The sequence below is a fragment of the Panthera leo genome, chromosome B3 (genome assembly GCF_018350215.1).
Source record: "Panthera leo isolate Ple1 chromosome B3, P.leo_Ple1_pat1.1, whole genome shotgun sequence".
NCBI lineage: Eukaryota > Metazoa > Chordata > Mammalia > Carnivora > Felidae > Panthera > Panthera leo.
In genome coordinates, this window is record NC_056684.1 from 101,371,195 (window position 1) to 101,384,926 (window position 13,732).

The 13,732-nt window shown below is 39.3% G+C and overlaps 1 long non-coding RNA gene across 1 annotated transcript in view; it reads right to left on the reverse strand.

Moving 5' to 3' along the window:
* Window positions 1-9,528, reverse strand: part of LOC122222722 — a 28,067-nt gene extending 18,539 nt beyond the window's left edge. The window contains exons 1-2 of the long non-coding RNA XR_006203819.1: window positions 9,458-9,528; window positions 7,691-7,729 (exon numbers count right to left, since the gene is read on the reverse strand). This is a non-coding gene — a long non-coding RNA (uncharacterized LOC122222722). The remainder of the gene's footprint in view (window positions 1-7,690; window positions 7,730-9,457) is intronic.
* Between the last annotated feature and the right edge of the window lie 4,204 nt (window positions 9,529-13,732).

Sequence of the window (13,732 nt, forward strand, 5' to 3'; positions counted from 1 at the left end):
CCCCTCAACAAATTCAGTACCCAACGCTTCCCTATAAATAGTTGTCAATAAACACAACTGCTGCAAATGTATTCAGTAAATGTTAAGGTCAAAGGCCTTCACTGTTTATTGCCTTGTAAACTCAAAGACAAGTGAATTTATTGCTTGAATGAGTTTCAGGGTAGTGGCCTTCATAAAAGTTCTGAATCCCAGGTACAAAATGCTCCATCAACTCACACCAAAGCTATTCTGCACAGAACTTAGAGACCGCCCACCTTTGGATTCATAATTCAAACACGTCTCGGAAAGTGTATTGTTTGCCATGTTGCGTAGATCCCCACGGATTAGTGCTGAACCGTGCCTGTCATTATTACAAGAACTTGCTTCAACCAAACTATAAATTGCTGCTGCTTCTAAAACAATATTACATATTAGCCTACTACTAAACTCTCCAAAATATAATAAGGAAAATGTCAAGAATGACAGAGTTTATCTTTTTTCTCTAATTTTCACACAAGAAGATCTATAATCTCCTTGATATAAACTTTGTCAAATTTAATAGAAAAGAACATTTCATATCAGATCACGTAGATGTGTATGGACGATTTCAGATAATTAAATTTTTATATTATTCGAAAACTAATTTTTATTTATTTTTTTTAATGTTTTTTTTTTTATTTTTGAGAGAGAGAGACAGACCGTGAGCAGGGGAGGGGCAGAGAGAAAGGGAGACACAGAATCTCAAGCAGGCTCCCGGCTCTGAGCTGTCAGCACAGAGCCCGACAGGGGGCTCAAACCCACAAACCGTGAGATCATGACCTGAGCCGAAGTTGGACGCTTAACCGCCTGAGCCACCTAGGTGCCCCTACTTTTTATTTTTTTAAGTAATCCAAACACCCAACGTGGTGCTCAAACTCACGACCTCAAGACCAAAAGTCGCACATTCTTCTGCCTGAGCCAGCCAGGCACCCCAAAACCTCATTTTTCTAATTGTTCTGTCATTTGGCAGCTTTACAAATAAGTATGTATGCCTAGTAGCAGTAGCAAAAGGAGAGATCATAAGACAGTTATTAACTGTTGTTGCTTTTAGACATCCCCATAAGAGAGGTGCCTGGGTGGCTCAGTCTGTTGAGCATCCGACTCTTGCTTTCAGCTCAGGTTATGATCCCAGGGTCACGGGATCAAGCCCTGCATCGGGCTCTGGGCTGAGCACGGAGCCTACTTAAGATTCTCTTTCTTTCCCTCTGCCACTCTGCCCCTCTCCCCCGTTCACACTCTCTCTCAAATTAAAAAAAAAACATTATTTTAATTTGGAAAAAAAGGAATCCCCATAAGAGTTATGAGAAAATTCATATTTATTGTTTTAATATAATTGAATAATTATTTGTACATTTCACTGATCTGTGTTAATATTTTTCTTATGATATAGATATTTTAATATTAAATTTATTTCTATAAATAAATCTAGACTCTGGGCTCTAGGACCATTGGCCATTACCATCTTGAGTGAGGACCAAAGCAATGTAATATACAAAGGCTATGGTGTTAATATCAGAAATGCAATATTTATCATGAAGTTTAAAAGAAAATATCAAACTCAAATGGTAAAATAAAATTATCCTAGACTTCTGATACTTTTTCTGCCATGATGGCTATAGTCTCAGTCTCCAAAGAGTGTTGCTGAAATCACACCTCATATAAAACTGAATTAAAATAACATTAAATATCTTCCAACTGTCAAAATGTAGAGTGTTTTAAAATGTCACACACACACTAATCCCACTACAAAATTCAGGTCTGGGCTTAATGTTAGATTATGTCATTTTTTGACATTACCCAGGGAAGAGTTGTATTCTTAATCTATTTGCTCATTCATGTGAAATACTGGATTATATCACTTTTGTCCTTGGTAAATTCCTTTTATCCTAACAAACATTAAACCACTCTCCAATATTCTCCAAAGCATGGTCATGATCAGGAGTTTCTTCACTGTATAAGATCATAAGATATTAAGGTACATTCTTTTTATCAAATTGGCTTTATGAAACTTAAACATATTATGATGACTTATAAACTGTCCTATGCAAAAAAGATATGCATTCTTTAAGAAATATTGATTAAATATCTACCTTGAGAATATCTGTTACTGAGATGATTAAGACAGGAGCCCAGCTCTCAAGGAATTGAGAGACCACCAGGGTGGGGAGTCTGGTGTGTGAACACATGATTACATGGCAACAACAGAGATACTTAAATGACTGGAGAGTTTAGAGGTGGGAAGGCAAAGCAGGAAGTGATAACTGCCTATACACCTTTTTTCAAAAGATTTAAGCCCCAACTCCCCATATAATGAATTGAAATACAAATTATTTTCATGCATCAAAACTCTATTCACTGGGACAAGACAAAAATAATATACATATCTACAAGACCTGTTTACAGTTCCAGAGTCACTATACAAGCTGAAATGGATCATCTTTTAGAAGAATATACCTCCTAGAAGGCAGCATGAAAATTCTACTCCTGTTACCCTTAAAAATGGTTTATGTGTTGGGCATTTATTCCAGAGATATGAAAAACAATGTTTACACAAAATCCATATACAAATGTTCACAGATGCTTTCTTTATTCATAATAATCCAAAACTGGAAATAGCACAGATGTCCTTCAACAAGTGAACTGTTAAACAAATTGTGGCTCATCAATACCATGGAATATGATTGGCAATAGAAAGGAAGAAACTATTGATACAAACAACTTGGATGAATCTCCAAGGAAATTCTTCTCCAGGGAATAACACTGAGGGGCAGAGGGAGGGACAGCAGTGATAAAAGGTTACACACTATATGATGCCATGTACATAACATTTTTGAAATGATAGAATTTTAAAAATAGGGGACCAATTAATGGTTGCCAGGAGCTAGGGAATTGGGAGGGGAGTGGCTAATAATAAAGAGCAAGACAAGAGATCCTGGTGGTGATGGAAGCATTCAGCGTCTTGATTGTGGTGGTGGATATGTCAACCTATATAAGTGAGAAAACTGTACAGGACTAAGCTGTATACACACACGTGCATGGGAACGCGTACAAAGTAAAACTTAAGAAATCTGAACAAGATCAGTGGATTGTATCAATGTCAATATTCTGACTATGACATATACTAGGGTTTTACAAAATGTTACCCCTGGGGGAAACTGGGCTAAGTGTATGCTGGCTCTTTCTGCTATTTCTTATGACCGCATGTGAATCTACAATTATTTCAGTAAAAATGTTCAAAAATTTTAAAAAATTTGTATTTTTTAAAATTAAAAAAAAATTTTTTTAATGTTTTTATTTTTGAGACAGAGAGAGACAGAGCATGAGCATGGGAGGGGCAGAGAGAGAGGGAGACACAGAATCTGAAGCAGGCTCCAGGCTCCGAGCTGTCAACACAGAGCCCGATGCGGGGCTCGAACTCATGAACCGCGAGATCATGACCTGAGCCAAAGTCAGACGCTTCACCGACTGAGCCACCCAGGCGCCCCCAAAAATTTATATTTTAAATTAAAAGTTATATGTTTGCAATATATTATTAAATGGTATGGACACAATGTGGGAGACTCCACTATCATGCACAACGTTAACATAAAAGGAAGAGCACCAACTATGATCTCTCTAGACTCCTCAAAAACACACCTTAAACAGAACTGAATTATTCAGGAATACAAGGATCCTACCTTATGGTACTTCTAGACTGTGTCTGAATACCACTGGTAAATCTGACCTGGATTTTTCCAATCAGCCTCTAAAGGACTATTCCTCATTGATGAATTTTGCTGCAGGGCAGTGAGGCAGGCGAATTTAATTCTCAATCCATTTTGATAGCCACTATAATAAAAGAATTCTCATTAACTAATTTACTGCCTAGTACATTCTAGCTTTCAATTTTCAAAATGAGACTAAACCTAAGATATTGCAGAACATAAAGGCTTCAGTAGAACTAAAGTGGCCTGCATCTAGAAATATGTTAATTATCTGATGCTGAAACCATGGAAAGGATTAGAGGGATTCAGAGGCAGTTTGCTGAAAACTTCCTTTTTGCCTGGTCCATGAGGGGGGCTCAGATACTAGTAAGGCACTTCTCTCTCTCCCTCCCTCCCTCTCCCTCTCTCTCTCTCTCTCTCTCTCTCTCTCTCTCTGTGTGTGTGTGTGTGTGTGTGTGTGTGTGTGTGTGTGTGTCTCATCCCCTCAGGCTCTTCAGGATCTAAGGCACTTTTGATAAAGATTGTCCATATGATCAAGGCATTGATTATACCTGTGTCTTTCAGCACAGGTAGGAATGTATTTCAGATAAGACAATTCCGCGTTTGAAAAGTGATCCATAGTCTTTCAAGTAAAAAATGTTTCTACAGAAACACTCTTTAGAATAAAGCCTCCTAAGAAGCAAAAAGGCCTTTAATGTATAGAGGCTCTTATTCACCCTAAGTCCATGAAAAATCATGCTGTGCTGACCATTTATTGACATAACCAAAAAGAGGTATGTTTCTCTATGAACCAAGGGAGGAAAGATAGGACAAAAAAACACCGTGGATAAAAGGCTCCAATTCCAGCCTTACTATCATGGCCTGTAAGATGAAGGGGCCTTTGTTTATAGGCAGCATGTATAAGGAAGGCAAAAGCACAATTCAGAACCAGAAGGTGCTTAGGTGACTCTGGGAGCATGACTCAATCTGACTTTATTTCCTAAACATCAAAACGGAAATCATGATTCCTCCTTTACCAAGTTTACCAGACTGTTCTGAGAATCCAAGGAGAAAGCATATACAAAGACTTTACATTTTTAAAGCACTGCACAAAGATAAGGGATCATTATTAATAGTCTAAAGAGATGTCTACAATTAGAATGTCAACAGAATATTCCCTAACTTAAATCCTGAAGAGTGCTCCTAAATCAAAACATTACCTGAATATCTGTTGATAAGAAGAAAAAAAATACAGAAAGAGTATTTCATTGTTGAACCAATCTCCTTTGAGAACTCATGGTTGACCTAGAATTTTACTAGGTGCATTAGGTGATAGAAAAAAAATTATCTAGGATAATCATGAAATAATTTGGTCTAATGAAAGTTAATAGTCAAAGCAAGATTTCTGAAAGGCTACCTGTTTAAGTCATTGATTAGGTTGCTCTTATCCAATTGTAGGGAAATCCCACCATTTGCCATGAGATTGCAAGGGCTGATGGTCCTGCTGTACATTTGAGAAATGTTGAGACCAAAGGGAATCAAGTCTCATCACTTTAATACAAACAGGTGGATCTCACATAATTAATGCCAGCACACCTGATGCCAGGAAATGTCCAACAGGGATGGCACGTCTATGGGCAGCCCAGGATCTCGGCCAGATTCAGAAAAGAGGCAAAGATAAAAGCACTTCTTTGGGCTCATTTGGATTCCCTGAAAATTCGGACCAAGTCTTCAGATCTGCCCATTGGCTTGGCTGAACACAGTGACTAGGCAACACTGCCTTCCAGTGGCAGCAATATGTTTTAAAAATCAAAAACCACACAGTATATACAGTATTTTGACTACGTAGTACCTGTGTGCCCTGGGGCTCAAGGAAACACCAAAAGATTATTTTCAAAGCTTTGGTATAGGCACTAATTAAAATTCCACTATTAGTAATACTCTTTCTTAGTACTTGTTGAAAAAATTCAAAGCACCTACCTCCCTTTTGTGGATGGGAATCCCACTCAAAGCAATTATGTTGTTCAAATAACGTCACAGAAGAACTCTGAACTGACTCAAGTGTGGCAATCCTGTATCCCATCATCAAAAGCATGCTCAGTAGCCAGTGATTCCAGACATAGCAAAATCAAACCAATGTTTTGCAAAGTGGTTGTTCAAAGCTGCTTGTGAACTTACGAAAATTCTAATTTTTCCCTGATTAAAACCAGTCTACCCATTCCTTTCTTACATTTAAGTTCTCCAAAACACCTAACACAGTATTAATGATATTCTTATCCTTGAGAAATAATTATGGTGTTTCACTTTTTAAAAGCCTATGCTAACAAGGAAACACCACTCTTACTCTGTCTTAGCCCAAAAATATCTTCTCTAATTACCCTCCATTCTGTGTCCTCCAGTCCTGCTAGCCTGTCTGAAATCTCTCAGGGAGTTGATGGGATTTATCCCCTTTATTTTTATCTATGGCCTAATTGTCACCTTCCCTGTCTGTCTCATGGCAGGGCTTCTGTCTCTTGGAATCCACAACTCTAGTGCCCACATTCTTTCTTCCTGAGCTGCTGTTACCACGTAAACATCTCCAGAATTTATGTTTCTAAGGAATCTGAGTAATTATACCAAAAGAAACCAGGACATTTCCCAAAAGGCCTGCCTGGCTGCGGATAATTAGAATAGTGATGCCAACACTGTAAAGGCCTCATATATCTGAAAGCACTTCTTGAAAGTTTTCTCCCTGATAATCCCAACATCCTTGAGAGCTGAGCAGCCTAATATCATACCAGCTGGAGCTAGCAACGAAGACAAACAGAAGTTTTACAAATGTCTCAGAACCAGGGATTAGTCAAATGCAGTAAATCATTCTGTGGCATACTATGCAACCATTAAAATAATGATTTGGATAAATGTTTACTGAGATCGAAAGATGGCAATAATATCCCATTAAGGAGACAAAAAAAAAGGTCACCAGTTTAAATATACAATATGTTTTAGAAAGTGTGTGCGTGTGTGTGTGTGTGTACAGAGGCACCATAATCTAAAGCTACCCACATACACTTCCTATGAGCCCTCCTTCACATCAGATACTCCCAAATTAAAAAAAAAAAATCCAAGTAAAATCATTTCTTGGATTTTTTTAAAGGCTAGAAAGCCTAGAGACAAGGTCTCTAGTGGTATACTGGTAAATGTTAAACAACTTGTTCTTCGGGGGGAAAGATCTGATTTTTGGCAGTTGAAATTGTCAATTTCCATGGTATAAATACTCTCAACATGATCAGTTTTGTTTTCTTTTAAGAGAGAGTGTGAGTTGGGGAGGGCCCAAGGAGGCTCTGCCATGAGCATCCAACACAGGGGCTCCATCTCACCACCATAAGATCATGACCTGAGGCAAAATGAGGAGTCGGGTGCTTAACCAACTGAGCCACCCAGGCACTCCTCAACGTGATCAGTTTAAAACTACCAACTTGATGGGGCTCATGATCTCTCGGTTGTGGGATCGAGCCCCTGGTCGGGCTTAAGAACTGACAGCATGGAGACTGCTTGGGATTTTCTCTCTCTCTCTCTCTCTCTCTCTCTCTCTCTCCTCTCTCTCTCTCTTTCTCTGCCCACCACACCCCCGCCCCACAGTCATGTTTTCTCTCTCTCTCTCTCTAATAAATGGATGAACTTGAAAAAAAATAAAAATAGAAAAAAATATAAAACTACCAACTTGATGTTACTAAATGCAGTATTGGATAGAGACGCTCACAATAGGCTCAACCTCCCTCAGAAACCCACGCCAACCAGCTCCAGCACCACCGCCCAGCCCCTACCTGCAAACACTGTAATCTGTAGGCCACCCTTGCAGACAATAAACAATAGAATGTAGGTTTTAAGTGACTTCTATTTTTCTCTTATTGATCTTTACGGTCTACTTTTTTGACAAAGACCAAGTAGTGGCCTGTGTTGTTTTTTACTTATTCAAATTTAAGAAGAAATTATGTTTCTTTCATTACCTTGAAGTGGAGAAGATCTTTGTAACCATGTCATAAGACCTAGAAGCCATAAAGAAATTTGATAAATTTACATAAAAATAATAGCTTTTGCATGGCATGGCAAGAAGCTTTCATAAGCAAAGTTGAAATACAAATGACCAACTGGTAAGAAAAAATTTGCAATTTGCTTCTCAGAAACATCACCTACTCTAGTAGAAACATTTCCCAACTGACAACCTGGTAAGTAATGGTTTGGACAGTTCAAAAAGAAAAGAAGAAATGGCTCTTAGATAGCTTCCCACCCCCCCCACTCACAATAAGAGAAAGGCAATTTAAAATGTATTTAACCTACCAAACTGATAAAGTTTCAAAAATTTTGAATGCACATTGTGAGTGAGGCTGTGGTGGACATTTAAACTGGTACAAATTCTGTAAGTACTAAGTAGTCTGAATCATGACCCCACAAAGATGCCCACATGCTAACCCAGAACCTGTGACTATGTCACCTTACATGGAAAAAGGGACTTTGTAGGTATGATTAAGGTTATGGATCTTGAAATGGACAGATTATCCTGAGTTATCCAGGTGGGCCCAATATAAACACAAGAATCCTTATAAAAGAGGGGCTGGAGAGTCAGAGTCAGAGACGATGTGATGATGAAAGCAAGGGTCAGAAAAAAGGAGATTTGAAGATACCACACTTCTGGCCTTAAACATGGAGGACGGAAGGGGTGCCTTGGTTGCTTAGTCAGTGAAGTGACTTTGGCTCAGGATATGATCTCAACATTCATTGGTTCCAGCCCCTCATCGAGCTCCACACTGACAATATAGAGCCTGCTATGGATTCTCTCTCTCTCCCTCTCTCTCTGCCCCTTCCCTGCTCTCTCTCTCTCTCTCAAAAATAAATGAGTAAAAACTTAAAAAAAAAAAAAGATGGAGGAGGAGGCCATGAGCCAAGGAATGCAAGCAGTCTCTAGAAGCCAGAAAGGGCAAGGAGATAGATTCTGCTATTGTGCCTCCAGAAGGAACACAGCCCCTATCAGCACCATGATCTTAAGACTTCTGGCCTACAAAACTATAAGATAATAATTTTGTGTTGTTTTAAGCCACCACACTTGTGGTAATTTGTTACAGCAGCAATAGGAAGCTAATAGAGCAATTTGGAAAATTATAAATGCATGTACTCTTTGGCCCAATGACTCCACATCTAGAAATTTAGCTAAAGATATATTCACATACACACAAAATGATGCATGTCCCACATTGTTTGTCACAACAAACATTTGGAACCCATGTACATATCCATCAAAGAGAGGCTGATTAAATAATATAATACACTTATGCAATGTAATATTATGCAGCCATAAAAAATGAATGAGACTTCTTTATATTGTGATATGACTAGATCTCTAAGAGCTAGTAAAGGAAAAAAGATGCTTTTAGTATAATAAGTATAGTGGGTACAGTATGCTAACAATTATATAGAAAAGGAGGGAAACATATGCCTATTTATATATATGTGCATAAATATGACTGGAAGAATAAAAAAGAAATCAATAGTAGTCATTGCTCATGGGGAAGGGCACTGGATGGCTGGACATTGGAAGGGAAAGGGAAACTTCTTCCTATATACCTTTCATATTTTGTTGAAATCTGTACATGTAAAATAAATAGATTACCTATTCAAGAATTCAAATAAAAACAAAAATACTATAAATTAAACAGAAAAAATTTTATGTAGCTTAACCAGAGTCACCAACCAAGTCAGTAAAGATAAGATGCCTTTACCATCAGTGGGTCTCTGTAGAAACTTTCAATATCTTTGAGGTAGGCAATGCCATGAATTTCATGAATTCATTCTAGAACCTTGGCATTCTGTGTGATGTAAGGAGCAGGATGAGAGAATGAGGTCACAATTCAGATGGGATGTGAAGAGAAATCTTTGGAGAGCTACAGCAAAGCTAACTTTACATTGTCTCCAAATGAGGATTTATATTTCCTTTACATCATAGGTGAGGATTCTTTAGAAGTCCTTGCAGAAACCTTGTCCAGTCTCAGAAACCCTATAAGTAGGATTACCAAATTCACAAATAAAACTATAGAACACCCAGCTAAAATTTGAATTTCAGATAAACAATGAATAATTAAAAATTAAGAATATTTTTAAGACTTTTTAATTTTTAATTATTTACTATTTACCTGAAATTCAAATTTAACTGGGTGGCCCATATTTTATTTGAAAACCCTACCTCTAAGTAACTCCCTTAGAGGCCACGTGGCAGCCATGGGCTAGCAGGTGAGGACAGATGTGCCTACACAGATGTGGATATGGCCACCATCACTCTCCCTTTCATGGACACTGAATACGCCCTTCTGACTGAAAAGAACAGAGGGCTGAACAGGTTTGTATGGTAAGGTATTGCTTTGCCGTGGCAGCATCAGTGGCCAAAGACAAAGGTACAGGGCTCTAGGTTAAGGTAATTCTCTAAGGTCACTTGTGGCCCCAGAATTTCCTGAACATGTGTGGAATGCTCCAGAAGAAGTTTGCAATGGGGGTGGGGAGTGTCGGGCAATGTAGAGAAATGTTCTCCCAGCCCAGGTAGTAAACGTATTCTTTCCCCCCGAATACCGTTAAAGATGTTTTCAAAAAAAAAAAAAAAAAATCTTAAAAAAAAAAAAAAACCCTTTAAGCTGACCTCCTGCCAAAGTATACATCAATTATACAGCTTCAGTCAGGCGGATGCTCGAGGAAAGGGGGATAATGTTACACCCAGCTGGGCACTTTGTAGTTAGCACAAATGTAATATAAAGCACAGCAGAGTTCGTCAAGTGTCTGTCTGGATTTTCAGTTTTCATTAGTGCTATAATTAAAACCACATTTTCAGCTCTATTACCTGTAACAAGAAAGGAATGAGAAATGAGGTTGTCAAGGTCAGGCTTTTCCAGCTATTTATACTGAGTATCTGCAGGCCACAAGTTGTTGAATTTGGTGTAAACCAGAGAGACGGCTGAATGTCGCACAAGGACCCATCCTGTGTGGCTTGAAAGGCACGCTTATGAGGTCACTTCCTTTGAATGGCCACGGGGCCACGCATGTCTACTGAGCAGCAGGACCAGGAAGATGGACAGTCGGGCAATCCACTCTCAGCCATGGAGACTGGCCACAGAAGGGGTACTCTCCCATTAAACCAAACTGGTCACACATCTTGAAACAGCCCCGAAGGCAGTCCTCAGACACTCTTGCTGAGGACAAGAATCCTAAAAATCTAAAGGTCATCTTCTTCCTACCTTGAGTGTGAATGTGCAAAAGAGCGCTGGATGGGAATGTAAATGGTGGACCTCTATTATGGCACACTCCCTCCCGCATACATTTCCCAGAGGCCTCGCTACGGGCAGCAAATCCTGTTGGCCTGGCTTTCAAAACACATCTAGAACCTAGCCTCTTCTCACTGCCATCTGGTCCACAGCGCCATCATCTCCCCTCTGAGTCCTGGCCAGGCCTCCCTGCGTCTGCCTCATACTCCCTGCTACGATCTGAATGTTCATGTCCCTCCAAAGTCATTTGTTGGAATGCTAACCCCCAAGGTGATGGTCTTAGGAGGTGGGGCTCTCTGGAAGGTAGTTAGGTCATGAAAGCAGAGCCCTCAGGAAGGGATTAATGCCTTTGTAAAAAAGACTCCAGAGAGTTCCTTCACCCCTTCTACTATGTGAAAACACAGCAAGAAGTCAGCCATCTATGAACCAGAAAGCACTCCTCACCAGACACCAAATCTGCCAGCGCCTTGATCTTGGATTTCCCAGCCTCCAAAACTCAGAAATTTCTCAGCCAACCCAGTCTATGGTATTTTGTTCTGTTAGCCCAAATGGACTAAGACAGTCCCCCACACCCAGGCACACACACACCCTATAGTCTTTTCTCAAGAGAGCAGCCAGATCATGTCACTCCTTTACACAAACCCTATGGTGGCTTCCAGCCCTCTCAGAGTAGAACCTGCAGCCCTCACGGTGGTCTTCAAGGCCCCCATCCCTCTGGCCTACTGTTACTTCTCTAATTGCACCTCCCATCACTCTCCCTCTCTCGCTTCATTCCAGGCACACTCCTTCCTCTGGGCCTTTGCACTTGCTGTCCCCTGTGCCCAGAATTCCTTCCTCCTGTTATCTATAGGATATGATCTATATATATAATCTATGTCTTTACTCAAAAAGCACTGTTTCTTCCAGTGAGACATTCCTTTGCCACTCCAGTTCATAATGTAAACCACCAGCACCACCCCCCCTGCTCTGCCAACCACAGTATTCCCTATTTCCCTTCTTGCCTTTATTTTTCTCCATGGCACTTACACCATCTGACATTTTTTTACTTATTTTCTTTAACTATCAGTCTCTCTTCACTTCCCAGAATGCAAATTTCTTGAGAAAAGCGATTTTTGTCTGTGTTTATTCACCACTGTATGCTCAGTTGTTGAAAAGAACTTGGCACATAATAGACATTCAACAAATGTTTGTTAAATGAATGAATGGATCCAGAAGTCACATAGATCAATGGAACAGAATAGAGAGTCCAGAAATAAACTCATGCTTATATGGTCAATTAATCTACAACAAAGGAGGGGCAACTGGGTGGCTCAGTTAGTTAAGCGTGTGACTTCAGCTCAGGTCCTCATCTCCACAGTTCGTGGGTTTGAGGCCTGCATCAGGCTCTGTGCAGACACTCAGAACCTGGAGCCTGCTTCATATTCTATATCTCCCTCTCTCTCCGCCCTCTCTCTCTCTCTCAAAAATAAATAAACATTTGGGGCGCCTGGGTGCACTGACTTCAGCTCAGGTCATGATATCACGGTTAGTGAGTTCGAGTCCCGCATTAGGCTCTGTGCTGACAGTGCCTGGAACCTGCTTCAAATTCTGTGTCTCCCTCTCTCTCTGCCCCTCCCCTGCTCATGCTCTGTCTCTGTCTCTCTCTCTCAAAAACAAACACTTTTTAAAAATTTAATAAACATTTAATTTTTTTTTTTTAAATCTACAACAAAGGAGGCAAGAATATACAATAAGGAAAAGACAGTTTCTTCAAGAAATGGTGCTGGGAAAACTGGACAGCTACATGCACAAAGAATGAAACTGAACCACTTTCTCACACCATACACAAAAATAAATTCCAAATGGTTTAAAGACCTAAATGTGATGGGAATGCAAGCTGGTCCAGCCACTCTGGAAAACAGTCTGGAGGTTCCTCAAAAAACTAAAAATAGAACTGCCCTACGACACAGCAATTGCACTACTAAGGCATTTATCCAAGGGATACAGGTATGCTGTTTTGAAGGGACACATGCACCCCCATGTTTATAGCAACACTATCAACAATAGCCAAAGTATGCAAAGAGCCTAAATGTCCATCGATGAATGAATGGATAAAGAAGATGTGGTGTGTGTGTGTGTGTGTGTGTGTGTGTATATATATATATATATATATATATACACACATATACATATACATATATATGTATACATGTATATATATATATACACATATATATATATATATATATATATATATACACACACACACACACACACACACACACACACAATGAAGTATTACTCTGCAATCAAAAAGAATGAAATCTTGCCATTTGCAACTATGTGGATGGAACTGGAGGGTATTATGCTAAGTGAAATTAGCCAGTCAGAGAAGGACAAAAATCATATGACTTCACTCATATGAGGACTTTAAGAGACAAAACAGATGAACATAATGGAAGAGAAACAAAAATAATATAAAAACAGGGAGGGAGACAAAACAGAAGAGACCCATAAATATGGAGAACAAACTGAGGGTTGCTGGAGGGGTTGTGGGAGGAGGGATGGGCTAAATGGGTAAGGGGCACTAAGGAATCTACTCCTGAAATCATTGCTTCACTATATGCTAACTAATTTGGATGTAAATTTTTAAAAAATAAAAAATAAAACAAGAAATTTAAAAAATCATAAAAAAAAAGACAACACATTTGTGTACCTCAAATCCAAAAAAAAAAAAAGACCTAAATGTGAGATGTGAAACCATCAAAC